Raw genomic sequence first — 17,987 nt, 5'->3', positions numbered from 1 at the left:
GAGCTCTGCTCCTTCACCGTGCAGACGTCTGGACATCAGAGCAGCGTCCCCATGAAACCACTGTTTGATTGACGCCTTCGACTACGCCTCACCTATGCTCCGCCCACCTGAACCACAATGACTGCTGGGAAACGTCCTCCGGCACCAGGTCCGACCCAGCCGGGTGGTCCGGGTCTGTATCACACAGAACCGCTGGTCCGGACCCGGTACAGGAGGATGGAATCGTCCTGAAAACTGAAAACACAGGAAGACGCCGAGGATTGTGGGAAATCTGCAGATGGACCCAAACTGAGACGCAGACGTTCATGTTCAGAACAGTCGTGTGGATTCAGTTAGACTCACCTTTATCTGTGGTTTAAGTCGAACATTCAAAGTATTGTTCATTAAATTCAATAAACTGGAGGGTTTTTATCGCAGACGGTCTCATATACGACGCTAATGTCACATGACCTGTATTTTTCTAGCTCTATAAACTGAGGAGCCGCACAAATGTCAGAGGTGTTTAGGGTTTGGACCTGGACCAGACACTGCTCTGACCTGGTTGGCTGATGTTAGCAGGAGAGGTGAGACTCCAGCCAATCAGTGAGTCCAGAGGGCGGAGCTTCAACTCCACTGATACAAACAGTGAGAAACAAAATAACTCTGGAAACTTCTGAACCACTTTGGACCACTTGGACGTTGTGATTGTAGGTGGTCGTCATGGTGACAGATGGTTGTCATGGTGACAGGTTTGCAGTTGATGTCGTGGCGTTGAGTCGCTTGGCGCCATTTCATGGGGACTTTGGGAGCAGATCCAGGACGTCAGAACTCTGGCAGGGTCTCGTCGTAGTCCATGATGCTCAGTTCGTGTCTCCTTTGGCGAACGGCGAGGGTCAGGTCTGCAGAGGGGGTGGAGCCTGTGGCCGGGGCCAGGGGTGGAGCCCAGCTGGGCGGCTCCATCTGGGGGCTGCCAGCCAGGAGCGTCTCCTCCTCCACCTCCTGACCCAGGGGGGGGCTCCCTGTCTGTGTCTCCTCCACCTCCCGCTCCTCCTCCTCCTCCTCTTTCTCTTCCTCCTCTTTGTCCTTCTGTTGCTGTGGGTCCGCCTCCTCATCCTGGCTGTTCTGATTGGTTGGTCTGAACAGCTGGCGCGCTCGCTGCTCCAGAAAGGATCCGACGGCGAGGGGGGACTCGATGGGGGAGCGGGTGAGGGGGGAGGAGGAGTATGAGGGGAGGAGCAGGGGGGAGGTGGACAGGGGCTCCACGCCGCCATTCAGGATGCTGACCGATGGGGAGGGGCGGGGCCTGGGGCCGCCCTGAGGAGGTGGTAAGATATCATCGCCGCTGTTTGGCCTAGAGGTGGAAAAGAGGCGGAGACTTTACATCCTGTTGTCATGGTTACATCAGACTGGTTTATTCTGGCTGTTTTTTTCCTTTAGTTTTCTGTTTAAACTCTAATGTTCATGAGGGTCCACCACCACTAGATGGCACTGAACACCCCACACTGGACCAGGACCGAGTCCAAGACATATGAGACGGTTGGTTCACCTGGAGGACTCTCCTGGATCTGGGTCCTGAGGACCCAGGTGGATCTGGCTGTAGAGGTGGAGCATCTCGACCTGGAGACTCTGGGTGATGGCTCTCAGAGCGACACAGCGGCCCTCAGACGCCGACAGAAGAGCCCTGGACCACAAAGACAAAGACCAGTAAGACCAGTGAGACCAGTAAGACCAGAGAGACTAGTAACACCAGAGAGACCAGTAAGACCAGAGAGACCAGAAAGACCAGAGAGACCAGAAAGACCAGAAAGACCAGAGAGACCAGAAAGACCAGAAAGACCAGAGAGACCAGAAAGACCAGTAAGACCAGAGAGACTAGTAAGACTAGAGAAACCAGTAAGGCCAGAGAGACCACAAAGACCCGAGACCAGTAAGGCCAGAGAGACCAGTAAGACCAGAGAGACCACAAAGACCAGAGAGACCAGTAAGGCCAGAGAGACCACAAAGACCAGAGACCAGTAAGGCCAGAGAGACCAGTAAGACCAGAGAGACCACAAAGACCAGAGAGACCAGTAAGGCCAGAGAGACCAGTAAGACCAGTAAGACCAGAGAGACCAGAAAGAACAGAGAGACCAGAAAGACCAGAGAGACCAGTAAGACCAGAGAGACCACAAAGACCAGAGACCAGAAAGACCAGAGAGACCAGTAAGACCAGAGAGACCACAAAGACCAGAGACCAGAAAGAACAGAGAGACCTGTAAGACCTGTAAGACCAGAGAGACCAGAGAGACCAGTAAGACCAGAGACCAGTAAGGCCAGAGAGACGAGTAAGACCAGAGAGACCACAAAGACCAGAGAGACCAGTAAGGCCAGAGAGACCAGTAAGACCAGTAAGACCAGAGAGACCAGAAAGAACAGAGAGACCAGAAAGACCAGTAAGACCAGAGAGACCACAAAGACCAGAGACCAGAAAGACCAGAGAGACCAGTAAGACCAGAGAGACCACAAAGACCAGAGACCAGAAAGAACAGAGAGACCTGTAAGACCTGTAAGACCAGAGAGACCAGAGAGACCAGTAAGACCAGAGACCAGAAAGACCAGAGAGACCTGTAAGACCTGTAAGACCAGAGAGACCAGTAAGACCAGAAAGACCAGTAAGACCAGAGAGACCACAAAGACCAGAGACCAGAAAGAACAGAGAGACCTGTAAGACCTGTAAGACCAGAGAGACCAGAGAGACCAGTAAGACCAGAGACCAGAAAGACCAGAGAGACCTGTAAGACCTGTAAGACCAGAGAGACAGTAAGACCAGAAAGACTAGTAAGACCAGAGAGACCAGTGTTGGGACAGGGCTGTAAAAACAGACACCTGACCTGGACTTGACCTGAGCCAGATCCTGACCTGCTGTGGGCCTTGGTGTCCTCCAGGAGCTTCTTCTGGTCCAGGATCAGCTGGTCCTTCTTGGTCAGCTGACCCTCCAGCTCTGCTATTCTGTGATTGGCTGCCTCCAGCATCTGTCGCTGCTGCACGTCGCTGTCCTTCAGTCGCTGGTACTCCCTTCCCACGCTGCACTGCAGCATGGACACCTCCTGATGACAGCGGGACAGAAGGAGGCGGAGTTTACAGAGCGGGACAGAAGGAGGCGGAGTTTACACAGTGGGACAGAAAGAGGCGGAGTTTACAGAGCGGGACAGAAGGTGGCAAAGTTTACACAGTGGGACAGAAAGAGGCGGAGTTTACACAGTGGGACAGAAGGAGGCGGAGTTTACAGAGCGGGACAGAAGGAGGCGGAGTTACAGAGCGGGACATAAGGAGGCGGAGTTTACACAGTGGGACAGAAAGAGGCGGAGTTTACAGAGCGGGACAGAAGGAGGCGGAGTTTACAGAGGGGGACAGAAGGAGGCGGAGCTTACACAGCGAGACAGAAAGAGGCGGAGTTTACAGAGCGGGACAGAAGGAGGCGGAGTTTACACAGCGGGACAGAAGGAGGCAGAGTTTACACAGCAGCTCAACGGTTGCGGTTCCACATACAGACCAACATGATCTACAGTCAAATAATAACAGTAGAATAACCGACAAAAAAGAATGACTGCAGATTTTCTTCTTGCTTTGATGTGAGGAAAATATTACATTATGTCTATAAATAATGACAACTTCAAATTTTTGTCTTTGTTTCAGAGCAAAAAATAACATTAAATTATGAAAATATTTACATTTACAAACTATCCTGTAACAATAAAATGTGAATAACCTGAACAACTAGAAGAACTCGGAGAGCGCAGACCTCCGCCAAGGCTGATCAGTGCCCCCCCCCCGTGGGCCCCCCCACCCCCGATCACCACCAAAAATTTAATCATTTCTTCCTTATCCCATTTCCAACAAACCCTGAAAATTTCATCCAAATCTGTCTATAACTTTTTGAGTTATGTTGCACACTAACGGACAGACAAACAAACAAACAAACAAACCCTGGCAAAAACATAACCTCCTTGGCGGAGGTAAATATGAACAACCTGAAATGTCTGAAGAAAACTGAACACAATTTGAACTCTTTTCTGTCTGTTCCTCAGTATTTAGTGCAGTGGTTCTTAACCTTGTTGGAGGTACTGAACCCCACTGGTTTCATATGCGCATTCACCGAACCCTTCTTTATTAAAAAATACAATATGATTTTTTTCAAATTCAAGACACAAGCATATGTTTTACTAGTGCACAAAATGAACCGTGCATTAACATCACTGTGCTCAAAGAACAAAACCAATACAGTGCATGAACTCACAACAAATTCCATACCTTTTCACAAAGACATGACCTTTTTTAATACTACCACACTGAAATGGTTTTAATTTGTAACCTTATGTGTTCCAATAATGAACTTATTGTATTTATGCTATTTATCATTTTTAACATTTTAACACACACCCGTCACCTAATTTCCATCAGGCTACAATAATAATGAATATTTACTGCAAATCAGTGGGACTTCTGCTGTTGTGTATAAGTATGTGTAGGCCGTCAGGTAAACCCGGGTTTCGTTTCATCTCGCTCCGAACTTTCTGAACCACGCAATTTTGACATAAAAAAAGATAATTGCATGTAGTGTATAAAAAAAAAAGTTCTCGTTATACTCCTTCAGTATTTTTGTGATCGTTGTTTCATTACGGCACTAGCTCGGCTTTAGCGTAATACGATTTCTCCATCCGCGACGGTGCGTCGGTTGTCACATGATTGTAACTGAACGGTGCAGTGACCGAAAAATGTAAACAAACGCTACACATGGCTGCCTCCGTGGTTAACAGGAAGTAGCAAAAGTCATAACAACGATGTGGAAAATACTCAAATAATTCATCGGCAGACGAGTGGAAGAGATTATAAACACTTCCGGATGTGTTGTAGTGCTATAAGCAACAACAATACACCGCGTATATTGGATGTCAATCAGAGAAAGAATCTCCGAAGCCATTTGTTTACATACACGGACCTAGCCCGACACACACACTCGACTAATGAGTCGAGTGTGTGTCTTGACCTCCGCCGAACCCCTGAGACTGACTCACCAAACCCCTAGGGTTCGATCGAACCCAGGTTAAGAACCACTGATTTAGTGTCTTTGTAGATCTGATCCAGAATGCATATGTAGAAATCAGAAGTGGAGGCAGAATATTGTTAAAATTACACTGATTTTTCTTAAGAAATGTCAGTTTTTTCATGTTACTCACATCTTTTTTGTTTGGATAGTTTATAAAAGTAAGTATTTTTATAATTTAATGGGTTTTTTTGTACTAAAACAAAGACAAAAATTTGCAGTTATTCTGTTATTATTTCACTGGTCCGACCCACTGCAGATCCGATCAGACTGAATGTGGAACCTGAAAGAACAGGAGTTTGAGGTTTATAGTGACACTGATGACTGATGATGATGGAACAGGTCTGAAGGGTTGGACTGACTCGTATGTTTTAACACCGTGAGTGTAGAAATGCGTGTGATGGAAACACTGAAGTCGGTTCAAACACCTCCATCTTGTGTTACTGTGTAGACATGTTCTCGCGTCGCCTGGTATTTTTGTGTTTTGGACACAACGTGTCCGTGGAAGTGGGCGTTACCGTGTCGATGCTGCCGTCTCCCGCCTCCAGAGTTTCTCTCAGAGCTCTGTTGGTTCTTCTCGGAGCAGAAGGAGCTGCTGTTCATCATGTAGATCTGCTGCTGGCAGCTGCTCACTGCTGCACAGCTGCCAAACAAACACAGACCAATAGGAGGGTTCGATTTCACGTGGGTGGGGCTTAAACAGGCGTACGAACCAGATAAATAAACCTTAACCTTTGCAACCTATGATCTGTTCGAACAGGATACAGTCATGAATAAGGGAAACTCTGAAAATAACACAAACACATGAACAAAAGCTGCAAACAGAGGCGCTCTTCAGACTCGACGGCTGCACCTGGACTTCTGTTGGTTTGGGCTTTGATTCCTAAAGGGGGTTGGATGAGTCCGGACCTCTGCGCTCACCTTGAGTGACAGCTGGGTCAGCTGGTGTTCAGCGTTGTAAGACTTGTTGTTGGCCTTCTGAAGCTCCGCCTCCAGGTCCCGCAGCCTGCTCTGACACTCCTGCAGTTCGCTCTGCAACAGCCAATCACAGCACAAGATAGACCTAAACCTGTACGCCGATGATGACGATGTTTATTACCGTCCGCCAGCAGGTAGGGGGGGGGTGGGGGGCAGATCTGTCTTGGTGGAGGTCTGCGCTCTCTGAGTGCTTTTCTTGTTTGACTGTGTTGTTTACAGACAGTTATAATAGAACTGTCATCAGATGGACCAGTCTAACACGGACGTGGTCAGGTGGGTTAATAGTAGGGTGTCCCCTGTCCATCTGGTGTCCCCTCGTTCGTCAAGAGTCCCCTTGTCAGTCGAGAATCCCCTTGTCCTTTGGTTGTCCCCCTTGTCCATCGGGAGTCCCCTTATCTGTTACTTGGTCCCCTCATCTGCCAAGTGTCCCCCTGTCCCGTCGGGTAAACCCCTTGTCCGTCAGGTGTCCCCTCACCTGCAGCCTCTGGTTGTCCCTCTGTACGTCCTGTTGCTGCAGCAGTAGTTGTTGGATGTGTGCGTTCAGCTGTTTGCTGTGCGTTTGCGTGTCCTCGTGCAGCTCCGTGTAGCGTCGCTGCTCCTCCTTCAGACTTTCCTTCAGAGCTCGTATCTCCGCCTCCTGGACACCCAGCTGAGCCCTCTGCAACACAACAGAGGTCAGAGGTCAGCGCCATGTCTGTCAGGCTTTGACCTCCAGTCTGTTCACAAACTGCACATCTGAGGAAAGGCACCGGGCGTTCATTTAAAAAAAGGACCACGGATGAAAGAGTGTGTGAGAAAAGACTTTTATCATCTGACTGAGACTGAAGTTACAGTTCACAAAAAATAAACTACATTCAGAACTGCACTGAACAATCCGACACAACAAAACAGAGACCCCTACATCAAATACCACACCCACCAGTTCGACGTAGCTCATGCTTAGCTGTGTTACCATAGCAACGCTCTGCTCCTCCAGCGCCGTGGCGTTGATGACCTCTACGGAGCAGCCGGGCGGTTTCTGATGGCGTGCTGCTGCCGTTTGAAACGCTCGTACTGAAGCTGACTGTGGACCAACAGCAGCTGACTCCTCAGGGCCTGAAGCTCCTCCCCCTGGGTGGGGCCTCCTGGGAGACAGACACATACAGTGGCAGTGCGGTGCATTCAAAGTCCCTGCTGGAGGATGTTCAGACTGTGGTGATGCTTCCATGGTGAGAAGCCTAGTGATCATGTGACTATCAAGGTTATATCATTAACGAAAACTAACGAAATGACAAAACTAGAACAGTAAAAATATTTCATTAACTGAAAGAAATAAAACCTATAATTAAAAGAAAAAAAACGATAACTAACTGAAACTGTATTGAGTGCTTACAAAACTAACTAGAACGTATAAAAATTCCTGATAAAATTCCCTTCGTTTTCATCTTTGTCAGTGTCGGATTGATATAAAATAGATTTATTTCCCTCAAGCAATTTATCTAGCAGCACCATAGGACGTTTGATGCTCCGTCACTTGTGTTCACTTGTGGTTTCCAGTCGTCTTCTGGTCCCCACTCTACCTGGAAACATGGAGACTAAAGTTGGGAGAAAGCAGCAGAGTCCCGTCTGGGATTTATTTGAATACGACGACAAAGAAGAAGAGAAAAGAGACGACTAAACTAAAATTAAAACTAAAACTAAGCATTTAGAAAATAACAAAACTACTAAAAACTTGCAACCTGCTCTAAAAACGAATTAAAACGAACTGAATTAGAGAAAAAAAAAAGTCCAAACTAAATAAACACTAAACTAAAATGAAAAATCCAAAACTATTAGAACCTTGGTGACTACGTAGTACACTGCAGGTACGTGGGCGTGGCTCAGGTCACAGCGGGTCGTCCAATGACCAAAGGGTTGGCGGTTCGAATCCCAGTAGGGCCTGAATTTAAAGTGCTTTGGGCGTAGAAAAAACACTCTGAGTTCAGTCCATTTACCGTGTAAAAGTACTGCATGTATGTACTCAGTATGGGATTCCAAATACTCAAACAGCTGTTCTTCAGTCCAGAGACTCCGCCCCCAGAACCACAGGTGAACCATGGCATGAAGGAGGACTAAGGTTAGTCTGGTTAGTTTAGTTAGTCAGGTTAACTGTTCTAACTCACACTCAAACACATTCTATTCTCATCACACAGGTCACATGACACTTTTACAAACACCTTCATTCATATTTGAACACAAGTCACAGAATTAAAGGTGTGAGTAGCGCCCTCTGCTGTCAGACAGCTGTTAACACATACACCTGCTGGATTCACCTCAGCTGTTAGATCAATGAGACCCATCAGGTCAGTGATCAGGTTATTGATTAGTGTCTGTGTGTGATCGTTGCGTTAGCTTCTGGTACCTTTGATTTTCATGCTCTGTTGTTTACCTCCAAAGTGGCTCCGATCCAACGACTTATTCACCACAGACAGCCTGTAAACAAACAAACAGCAAATACAAACAATAAACAGAGTAAACAAACACAATTACCAGAGTAAACAAACACAAACACGGAGTAACAAACAGCAAACACGAACAGTAAAAACAGAGTAAACAAATACAAACAGTAAACAACACAAACATTAAACAGAGTAACAAACAAACAACAGCGTAAACAAACACAGTTATCAGAGTAACAAACAGCAAACACGAACAGTAAAAACAGAATAAACAATACAACAGTAAACAAACACAAACAGTGAACAGAGTAAACAATGCAAACAGTAAACAGTGTAAACAAATATTAACAGTAAACAAAGTAATCAAATACAACAGTAAACAGAGTAAACAACAAAAACAGTAAACAAAAAACACAACAGTGACAAAGACAAACAGTAAACAAAATACGAACACTAACAAAACAAAAACGTAACAAAACTCAAACAGTAAACAAAATACAAACCGTAAACAAACACAAACAGTAACAAACCATAAACAAAAATCAACCATAAGCAAACAAAACCAGTAAACAAACACAAGCCTGTAAACCAAACACAGAGTGAATAAACAGTAACCAAGGATACAAACAATAAACAAACACAAACAGTAAACACAAACACAAACACCCACAGTTAACATTAAATGTAACTCCTAAGGACAGGCGAACCCTGTGGTGTAAGTGGTGTAACTAAGTCACGTTGCTATGGTAACAGCCTGACCTCCGGCTGAGGCGTTGGTGGGCGTCGTGTCCATGAACGATCAGTTGATCCAACACCTCCAGAGGAGAGACGGGGGCGTGGTCTTCCTCCTGGTCCGCCCCCTCTGATGCTCCTCCTCCCTCCTGCTGCTCCCCTGATCTCCTGTGCAGCGCCTCCTACAGGATCCCACAGGTTTAGCCTTTAACCTGGGTTAATTTAGTACATCAGTCTGGTTTATTTAATCTGGTTTAGTTAGTCTGGATCAGTTTGTCACTTGGCTATCCCAGTTTAGTTATCTGGTTTGATGAGCATATTTGATCTTTCCTGGTTGAATGAACCCAGTTGGTTAATCTGTTAAATTACTCTTGTTAAATTAGCCTGGTTTTTGCTGGATTAGTTTAGTCTGGATTAGTTAATCTGGTTTAATTAGTCTGTCTCAGATGCTGGTTTTGTTTACCTGGGTCTTCTTCCCGACAAACAGCGTGGCGGCTCGAGGCAAAGCCAGTTCAAACAGAGGTTCATATGGTGGGGCGGGGCTCTGGTCTGAAGGGGCGGGGCTGTGGTCCAAGTGGGCGAGGACACTCAGCTCTGGTCTGTGATTGGTGGAGGAGCTGTGAGGGGGGGTGAAGAAGAGTGTGATGGACCCTTCCTCATCTTGGCAGGGGGTGGAGGTCAGGAGGCGGGGCTTCTCATCCGATCTGACCTCTGCGAACAGACACAGGACGTCAGGCTGGGGTCAAAGGTCACCTGAAGCATCTGCTGACAGCTACTCAGTAAACCCAAACATATTTACACTGTAAGGCTCTGATCAGACAGTAAACAGCTGATCTGTGCTAATTAGCTTTAGCTTCCACCACATGATCACTCCCCTGGTTCTTCATGTGTATGGTTCTTCTTCATGTGTGGGTTCTTTGTGTGTTTGGTTCTGGTTCTGGTTTGGAATATTTGGTCCAAACACCTGTGGGCTCACCTTCGTTCCTGGTGATGACATCACTCTGGGTCCTGCCCTCTGATTCTCTGATTGGCTGAAAAGAAGCCTCCTCCAGCTCTGTGATTGGATGCTGCTTCACCTGTGAGGATTATAGAGGAACAGAGGGTTCTACCTGCTGCTCCTCCACAATAAAGCCTCCTGCGCACCTGTCCCAGCCCAGGTCCCACCTGTCCCCTTCTCACCTGTCCTCCGTCCCGTGGGCTGGTGGCTGTGTTCAGTCGGAGGTGGGATGGTGACGGTGGCTGATGAGGGACATTTCACACCTGGAACACAGCAGAGTGTCCATGTAGTTTAATTGAATACACACAGTGTGTTTGTTTGTGGTCTGCAGGTGTGTTTCTCACCTGAGATGGAGGCGGTCCGGCTCAATGAGTGGGCGGTGCCTGTGGCAGCAGGTTCAGGAGGGGGCGTGGACAAACCGCACTGTGAGGAGGTGCTCCATGTGACATCATCAACCTGAAACATGGCACTCACATGTTAAAAACAACAACCTTATAGTGTATGACGGGCACGGGGCGGGGCATCAGATCACCTGTACCTGTATGTCGGAGGTGATGGTGTCAGCGGGGGCGGAGACAGACTTCCAGACGCTTTAAAGCCTCCTGGACCCAAACAGGAACCACAATTAAGTCACATTAATTCAACTCAGATTCAAACCCACTCCACATGCATTTATCCACTTTACACTTACTACTCGAAGACGGACACATTTCAAAAACACTTAAAACCATCTTAAATGTTGGACGGTGCGTTACTGACTGCCGCCGCTGGGCGTCTCTGTGGGAGGAGCGAAGGAGGTGTCGTGGTGACGATGAGCGGAGGAGGAAGAGGAGGGGAGGTCGTCTTCACAGGACGACTCCAGAGGATCCAGAGACAACCGCGAACACTCGATGACGATGTCGTGGACTTCGTAACACCTCCACCTGTTCAGACAAACACGTCAACGCAGAGCCACACCCCCTGCCAGAGGACGGAGGAAGTGCAGCCCGCTGAGGCCGGCGCCACTAACCTGGACGGGTCCAGTTCGTAGTCCTGCGTCCCCGTGACCAGCTCTGGTGAACCCTCACATGTTCCAACATGGGCTAATGGACAGACGGACACCAGGTAAGAAGACAGTCACATGACCAAACTACAACCAGAGCCGGAACCAGAACCAGAACCAGAACCAGAGCCAGAACTTCAGACCGACAGGAAGAAAAGACAACCTGTAGTTTCAGTCCGTTCACAGCTCAGATGAGGCTCAGAGGAGATAAAGGTTCTACCAGCATTGACTCAACCCCAACGGAACCAGACCTGCAGGCCTGTTTCTGACTCATGTTCATAAATAAATGTAAATCTACAAGTTGTGACTCGGGTCCAATTCCTTCAGCACAGACAAAGACCCACTGTGGTACCGAGGGATGAGTGCACACAGAGTTCTGAGTTCCATTCAGCCCAGTCCAAGTTCTACTGGGTTCTACTGACCTTCACCACCTCCTGGAAGGTGTCCAGGTTCTACTGACCTTCACCACCTCCTGGAAGGTGCCAGGTTCTGCTGACCTTCACCACCTCCTGGAAGGTGTCCAGGTTCTACTGGCTTCTACTGACCTTCACCACCTCCTGGAAGGTGTCCAGGTTCTACTTGGGTTCTACTGACCTTCACCACCCTCCTGGAGGTGTCCAGGTTCTACTGGGTTCTACTGACCTTCACCACCTCCTGGAAGGTGTCCAGGTTCTCCTTCATGCTGTAGTGCAATCTCAGGTAGGAGATGAAGTTGCACGGGACATCCCATAGAGCCGGTGGAACAGGAGTACACAGAGGCCTGGAGGTGGACCAGGTGGACCACCTGTACATGACCTGGAGGAGACCAGTCGACCAATCAGAACACACTACAGGACCCAGCGGAAAACCACCGACCAATCAGAAGCCACAGAGGCTGTGTTACCGGGGTTTTTGAGGCTCCAGGAGGCGAGGCGTCCGAACACGTCAAAGAAGTCGTAGATGTGCTGCTTCCCCGCCTGAGGGATCATGGGTAAAAGCGTGATGAGGACCAGGACTCCAGTGATCAGGACCACCACGTCAGCGTCAGTCTGAAGAAACAAACGACGACACAATGAGAACACGGGTCACATGTTACCGTTTGAACAGGCTACGACGGAATCCACCAGGACGCCGCAGTTTACGGACTTTCTGCGCGTACCCTTAAGGCAGCGCAGGCAGTGACGGCAGCAGAGCTGAGCGGCTGACGTGATGAACCCATGGCGGCTGCTTCCTGATCAGGTGACCCAGCAGGGTGAGAGCGGCCAATCGGGTCCCAGGTCGACCCAGGATCTCGTTCAGCTTCTCCAACAGTAGCTGATGGAGAAGGAGAGGGCGGGGTCAAAGGTCAAAGAGGAAGAGTGAGGAGTGACTGTACAGAGACTGGGGCGGTGCTGACTTATGATGAGACTCCCTGATGGAGGACAGGAGGAGGACGGCCCTGAGATGAAGACGAGTCCAGGTAGTACTCCACCAGACTGGACAGGACGGGGGCCCCCTCTGTCTGGGAGGACAACTGCACGTTACAACCACGGACACACAGACCTGAGTCTAACCCTGAGCTCAGGCTTAAAACCTAACTCTGACCTTACCTGAACTCTACCCTTAAACCTGAACTCTACCCTTAAACCTGACCTCTAACCTTAAACCTGAACTCTAACCTTAAACCTGAACTCTACCTTAAACCTGAAGTCCTGGTTTATCATTGAGGCTCCAGATGTTACAATGAGAAGAAAAGCCAACATGTTGGTTAAAGCTCATTAACAGCCAATGTTGACCTTTGAACCTTGGTACCTGAACTCAGCTGCTGATTGACAGACGCTCTGACTTGCTCCGCCTCCTGCAGCTCCAGACTGTCCAATGAGAGGAGGAGCTCGCTAATGCTCACCTGTTCTTTCGACATCATGTATGTTCACCTGTAAACACACATTTACATATAAACTATTCCATTGGATTCGTTATAAAAACACATATTTAGATCAGTTACATGTCACGGGGTTAAAGTTCATTTGTCAGTTTTTCATAATAAACACAATATTATATCACAGGATCCAGTCCATCTCCGACCACCCAAAAAAAAAAAAAGGCATTTTTTAAAACCTCACCCCCCTCCAATTTTTAGATTTGGTATATAGGTAACTCATGTGATAACTCAAAAACCCGTTATTCCAATAAAATTAAATTTGAAAGTTCTGCTTTTCTGGCTATGAATTACCTATAACCAAATTTCATCAAAATTGGAGGAGGTGGGGTTTAACTCATGAGTGAACTGAGATGGACTGACCCTGTAGCATATTTAAGGTGAAGACACAGCTTTTAATCAAAACCCATTACATATTTTTTTTTATCACTTAACCTTATTTATTTTATTACAACCACAACTACTCAATGTTAACAGTTTAACAAGATGTAAAAGTAGATAAAAAGTCAAATCTGTGTAATGAAATAGCACAAATAACAGAGTGCTGATCATCTCCAGCAGTTCACTGGTGTATTATGTGACTTATAGTGGATCTGACACTTTTTCTTTAAAAGTGAGATAAGGTATGTCACCAAACTGCACTTTTTTAGCATAAAATAACCATGTTTTATCATGAAAAAATCAAACACAAGACATGTTCAAATTATACTGTAACTTCCCATTGTTACAGTTAATCAGATGTTCATTTTAATCCTAAATCTTCCTAAAACTCCCTCAAACAGAACAAACTTATATTTCCATTTGACTAAACGGCACCCCACTCCAAAATGGCGGCCGCACATGCGCATTACTACTCGAGCTACGTGTTTATATCAGTGAATAACTTATGTGACGTCACATATAGCCTACAAAGTGCTGGACAGCGAAGCTAACAGTTAGCCTAGCATTCGGTGACTGTGTTTAAAGCTGCTCTTCAACAGCGGTCGGAGCTAACTCTGACAGGCTAACAGGCTAACATGCTAACAGCTGAGCTGTCACTTTTGGAGTTGTGCACGTTTGCGAACAGGTCAGGTGACACGGTGAGTTAACGCCTGCTGGTGCGCGCTCACTTCCGGTGCTGAAAAAATCATCCAAGACTTTTTCTGAAAAAAAGTTTAAGAACGTTAAAAATAAATGAAAAAGTGAAAAGTTTTTACCTTCAGACCTGTTGATCCCAACAGGGCGCAGCCATATTGAGCACACAAAGCCCCGCCCCCCGCTGTAAACAGACACCGTCCACCTGCCAATCAAATCCCAGAGGCGTTCATGTCTTACGGAAAACGCAGATTCTCCCGAGAAACCGCGTCTGAGACGTTTGCGGTCCCAAAGATACAAAGAGGGACAGTGTTAAATGTGTCTAAAATATCAAATATCATTATTTTGGAGTATTTTTCATGGGTTGAAGTCAGTAATTTAGGACAAATAAGTCAGTCAGTAAACATACTGCTGTGCTGTAACAATAACACTGGTCTACACTTTATTATTATTATTATTATTATTATTATTATTATTATTATTATTATTATTATTATTATTATTAATAATAATAAATTTTATTTATAACACACTTTTCATTCAGCGAAACTCAGAGTGCTACAACAGAAAAGAACAGATCCCTCCAAGAAAACATAAACTTCAACAGTTAGAGCCTTTATAATAGATACGTTTTCAGTTTTTATAAATGTTCTTGCTCAGATTAAATTTGTTTAATTTTACATACTTTAAACCAAGACAACAGACTTTTTCGTTCTTCACACTCTATTTTCAGGTCATTTGGTTTTATAACAGCTCCCAGTAGGTTCAGTTTATAGGTCGTATATATATTATATTCATGGTTGTATATATTAGTAAATTTATAGGTCATATACATACATATATATATATATATATATATATATATATATATATACATATGTATATATGTATATATGTATATTCTATACATCTGTTTTTGTTTGTTTGTGTTCAGCTGTCCTGATAAAGTCCTTCCGTCAGTTCTTTGCGTTCAGACCTGTGGGTTTCAACTCGGGTCCAGGTTGATTTCATCATCAGTTTCCTTCTGTTTTTTGTGCGTTTGCAGCAGCTGTGGACATTCTCAGTCTGAGTCAAATAAAGAACCAACTGATGCTGAGTCTGAACCAGAGGGAAAAAGAAGAAGAGCAACAGAAGAACCGGTTCTGAATGTCCTGGTTCCACTCAGACCTGTGAACAGAATATGAAATAAAATAAACACTGACTCTGTCACTGATGGAATCCATACATTTAAACTGAAGAAAGGGTTAACGTAGGCTCCAGCTGTTGCATTTTGAGTCGCCTGGGAATTTGAACAATTAATAAGAACTGGAATAAACTAAATGTTTTTCTCAATGGTTTTGTTTCTTATAAAATTAAATCCTTATTAGTGTGATTTTGTGACTTTTCTACCATTTAACTTTAAACGTACAACATATGATATTTTTACTTTACCCCAAATACCACCGTTTATTCCTGTAATACGACCACGTTTTCTCCAAATATTTCCTTATTCTCAATTTGAACTTGAATTAGTTCTGTCAACATTAACATGTTAACACATTAAAACCATAGTTTTTTCTAACTTTTTTCTGATTTGATCTAAACCTTTGAATTTACTCTGCTTTTATGAACATCTACTGAAAAACCCAGACCCATAAAGATGGAAGAACAGAACCAGCAGAACTGACTCATAAAGACAGAAGAGCAGAACCAACACGTTGGCACTACTTCCTGTTACAACCACAAGGTTTTGTCCAAATAATTTTTGACATTTTTTGTGAAATGTCGTCGTTAAACCCAGAAGGATATAGAAAAAATTAAAAATACAAGAAACCAAGAAAAACCAGAGCAGCAGAAACAGATATTAAAGCACAGGTTTGAACATCTGTTTGAGTTCAAGGTTTCACTCATTTTCCTTTTGTATGAAAAGGCCGTAAGAAAAAAAAGGAAAAAAAAAGTGTGTATACATATATATATATATATATATATATATATATATATTTTTTTTTTTTTTTTAATTTATTTTTTTTTTTCCCCAGTAGTCTTCTTCCAGTCTTCAGTAGTCTTCTTCCAGTCTTCAGTAGTCTTCAGCAGTTGTCTTCCAGTCTCAATAGTCTTCAGTAGTCTTCAGTAGTCTTCTTCCAGTCTTCAGTAGTCTTCAGTAGTCGTCCTCCAGTCTTCAGTAGTCTTCAGTAGTCATCTTACAGTCTTCAAGAGTCTTCAGTAGTCTTCATTAGTCTTCTTCCAGTCTTCAATAGTCTTCGGTCGTCTTCAGTAGTCTTCTTCCAGTCTTCTTCCAGTTTTCAATAGTCTTCAGTAGTCATCTTCCAGTCTTCAGTAGTCTTCAGTAGTCGTCTTCCAGTCTTCAGTAGTCTTCAGTAGTCTTCCTCCAGTCTTCAGTAGTCTTCAGTAGTCTTCTTCCAGTCTTCAGTAGTCTTCAGTAGTCTTCTTCCAGTCTTCAGTAGTCTTCAGTAGTCTTCTTCCAGTCTTCAGTAGTCTTCAGTAGTCTTCTTCCAGTCTTCAGTAGTCTTCAGTAGTCTTCTTCCAGTCTTCAGTAGTCTTCAGTAGTCTTCAGTAGTCTTCTTCCAGTCTTCAGTAGTCTTCAGTAGTCTTCTTCCAGTCTTCAGTAGTCTTCAGTAGTCTTCAGTAGTCATCTTCCAGTCTTCAGTAGTCTTCAGTAGTCCTCTTCCAGTCTTCAGTAGTCTTCTTCCAGTCTTCAGTAGTCTTCAGTAGTCATCTTCCAGTCTTCAGTAGTCTTCAGTAGTCATCTTCCAGTCTTCAGTAGTCTTCAGTAGTCATCTTCCAGTCTTCAGTAGTCTTCAGTAGTCTTCTTCCAGTCTTCAGTAGTCCACTGGTGCTGTTTCATGGCCTAGACAAGCCTCTTGTTCTTATGCTGAAGTCTCACCAATGGCTTTCTGCTGCAACTCGACCCATCGACTCGACCCTTGGACCACCATCCAAAATGTACATTTATCTGGGAAAGTAACAACTTTAATTGCATCATTCATTTTTTTCAGATTCCAGACTGATCACATGAAATCGTGTTATATGTCCCGTCAGTTCTTATGCCATTTGTCGTGCATACGTACGCATTTTCATCCTTTCACATGTTATTCAACACCATTTGATGGCATGTCAATGTACGCCAAGATCTCCACTTCACATATCCGTAACTGCTAACTCTGATGGCTAATTGCACTAACTGTTAACCTAACCGCTAATTGCGCTAATCACTAATTACGCTAATCACGTAGTACTTTATGTGGCGTGAACATACACGTGGAAAGCTCATAATGCGTACAGATAAGACACCAATTAAAAAGTGGCGTCTTATCTGTAAAATAAGTTATGATATTATGTTGCATATTCTGTTACAATGGGGTTTTAGGGCCACATACGAATAAAATAAAAACACTTGTCACAACGAGAATAAAGTCATAAAATTTTGAGATAAAACCCATAATTTATGAGAATACAGTCGTACCCACTCATTACGTAATGTAAAACTGGAACATTCTCTGAGGTTCTCCTTTCATTTGGGGTTTACGCACAAAGGCCAGATACTGAGCCTATTAGCCCCACCCACCAAATACTGAGCCTATTAGCCCCACCCACCAAATACTGAGCCTATTCGCCCTACCCACCAAATACTGAGCCTATTAGCCCCACCCACAAAATACTGAGCCTATTAGCCCCGCCCACCATCAACACATTAGCATTAGTCGAACTTTGAAGACAGTTTGCACACGTTTGGGTTTGTTTCTTCGTAAGAACCGAACCGATTTGGAGTAAATTTCCTCTTTTGTGGA

General features: G+C 45.2%; 1 pseudogene; it reads right to left on the bottom strand.

The window, feature by feature from the left end:
- Positions 1-282: 282 nt before the first annotated feature.
- Positions 283-13,107, bottom strand: LOC115425532 (hamartin-like; annotated as a pseudogene).
- Between the last annotated feature and the right edge of the window lie 4,880 nt (positions 13,108-17,987).

Source organism: Sphaeramia orbicularis, chromosome 9 (assembly GCF_902148855.1).
Source record: "Sphaeramia orbicularis chromosome 9, fSphaOr1.1, whole genome shotgun sequence".
Classification (NCBI taxonomy): domain Eukaryota; kingdom Metazoa; phylum Chordata; class Actinopteri; order Kurtiformes; family Apogonidae; genus Sphaeramia; species Sphaeramia orbicularis.
This window is presented reverse-complemented; position numbering and strand designations above follow the sequence as displayed.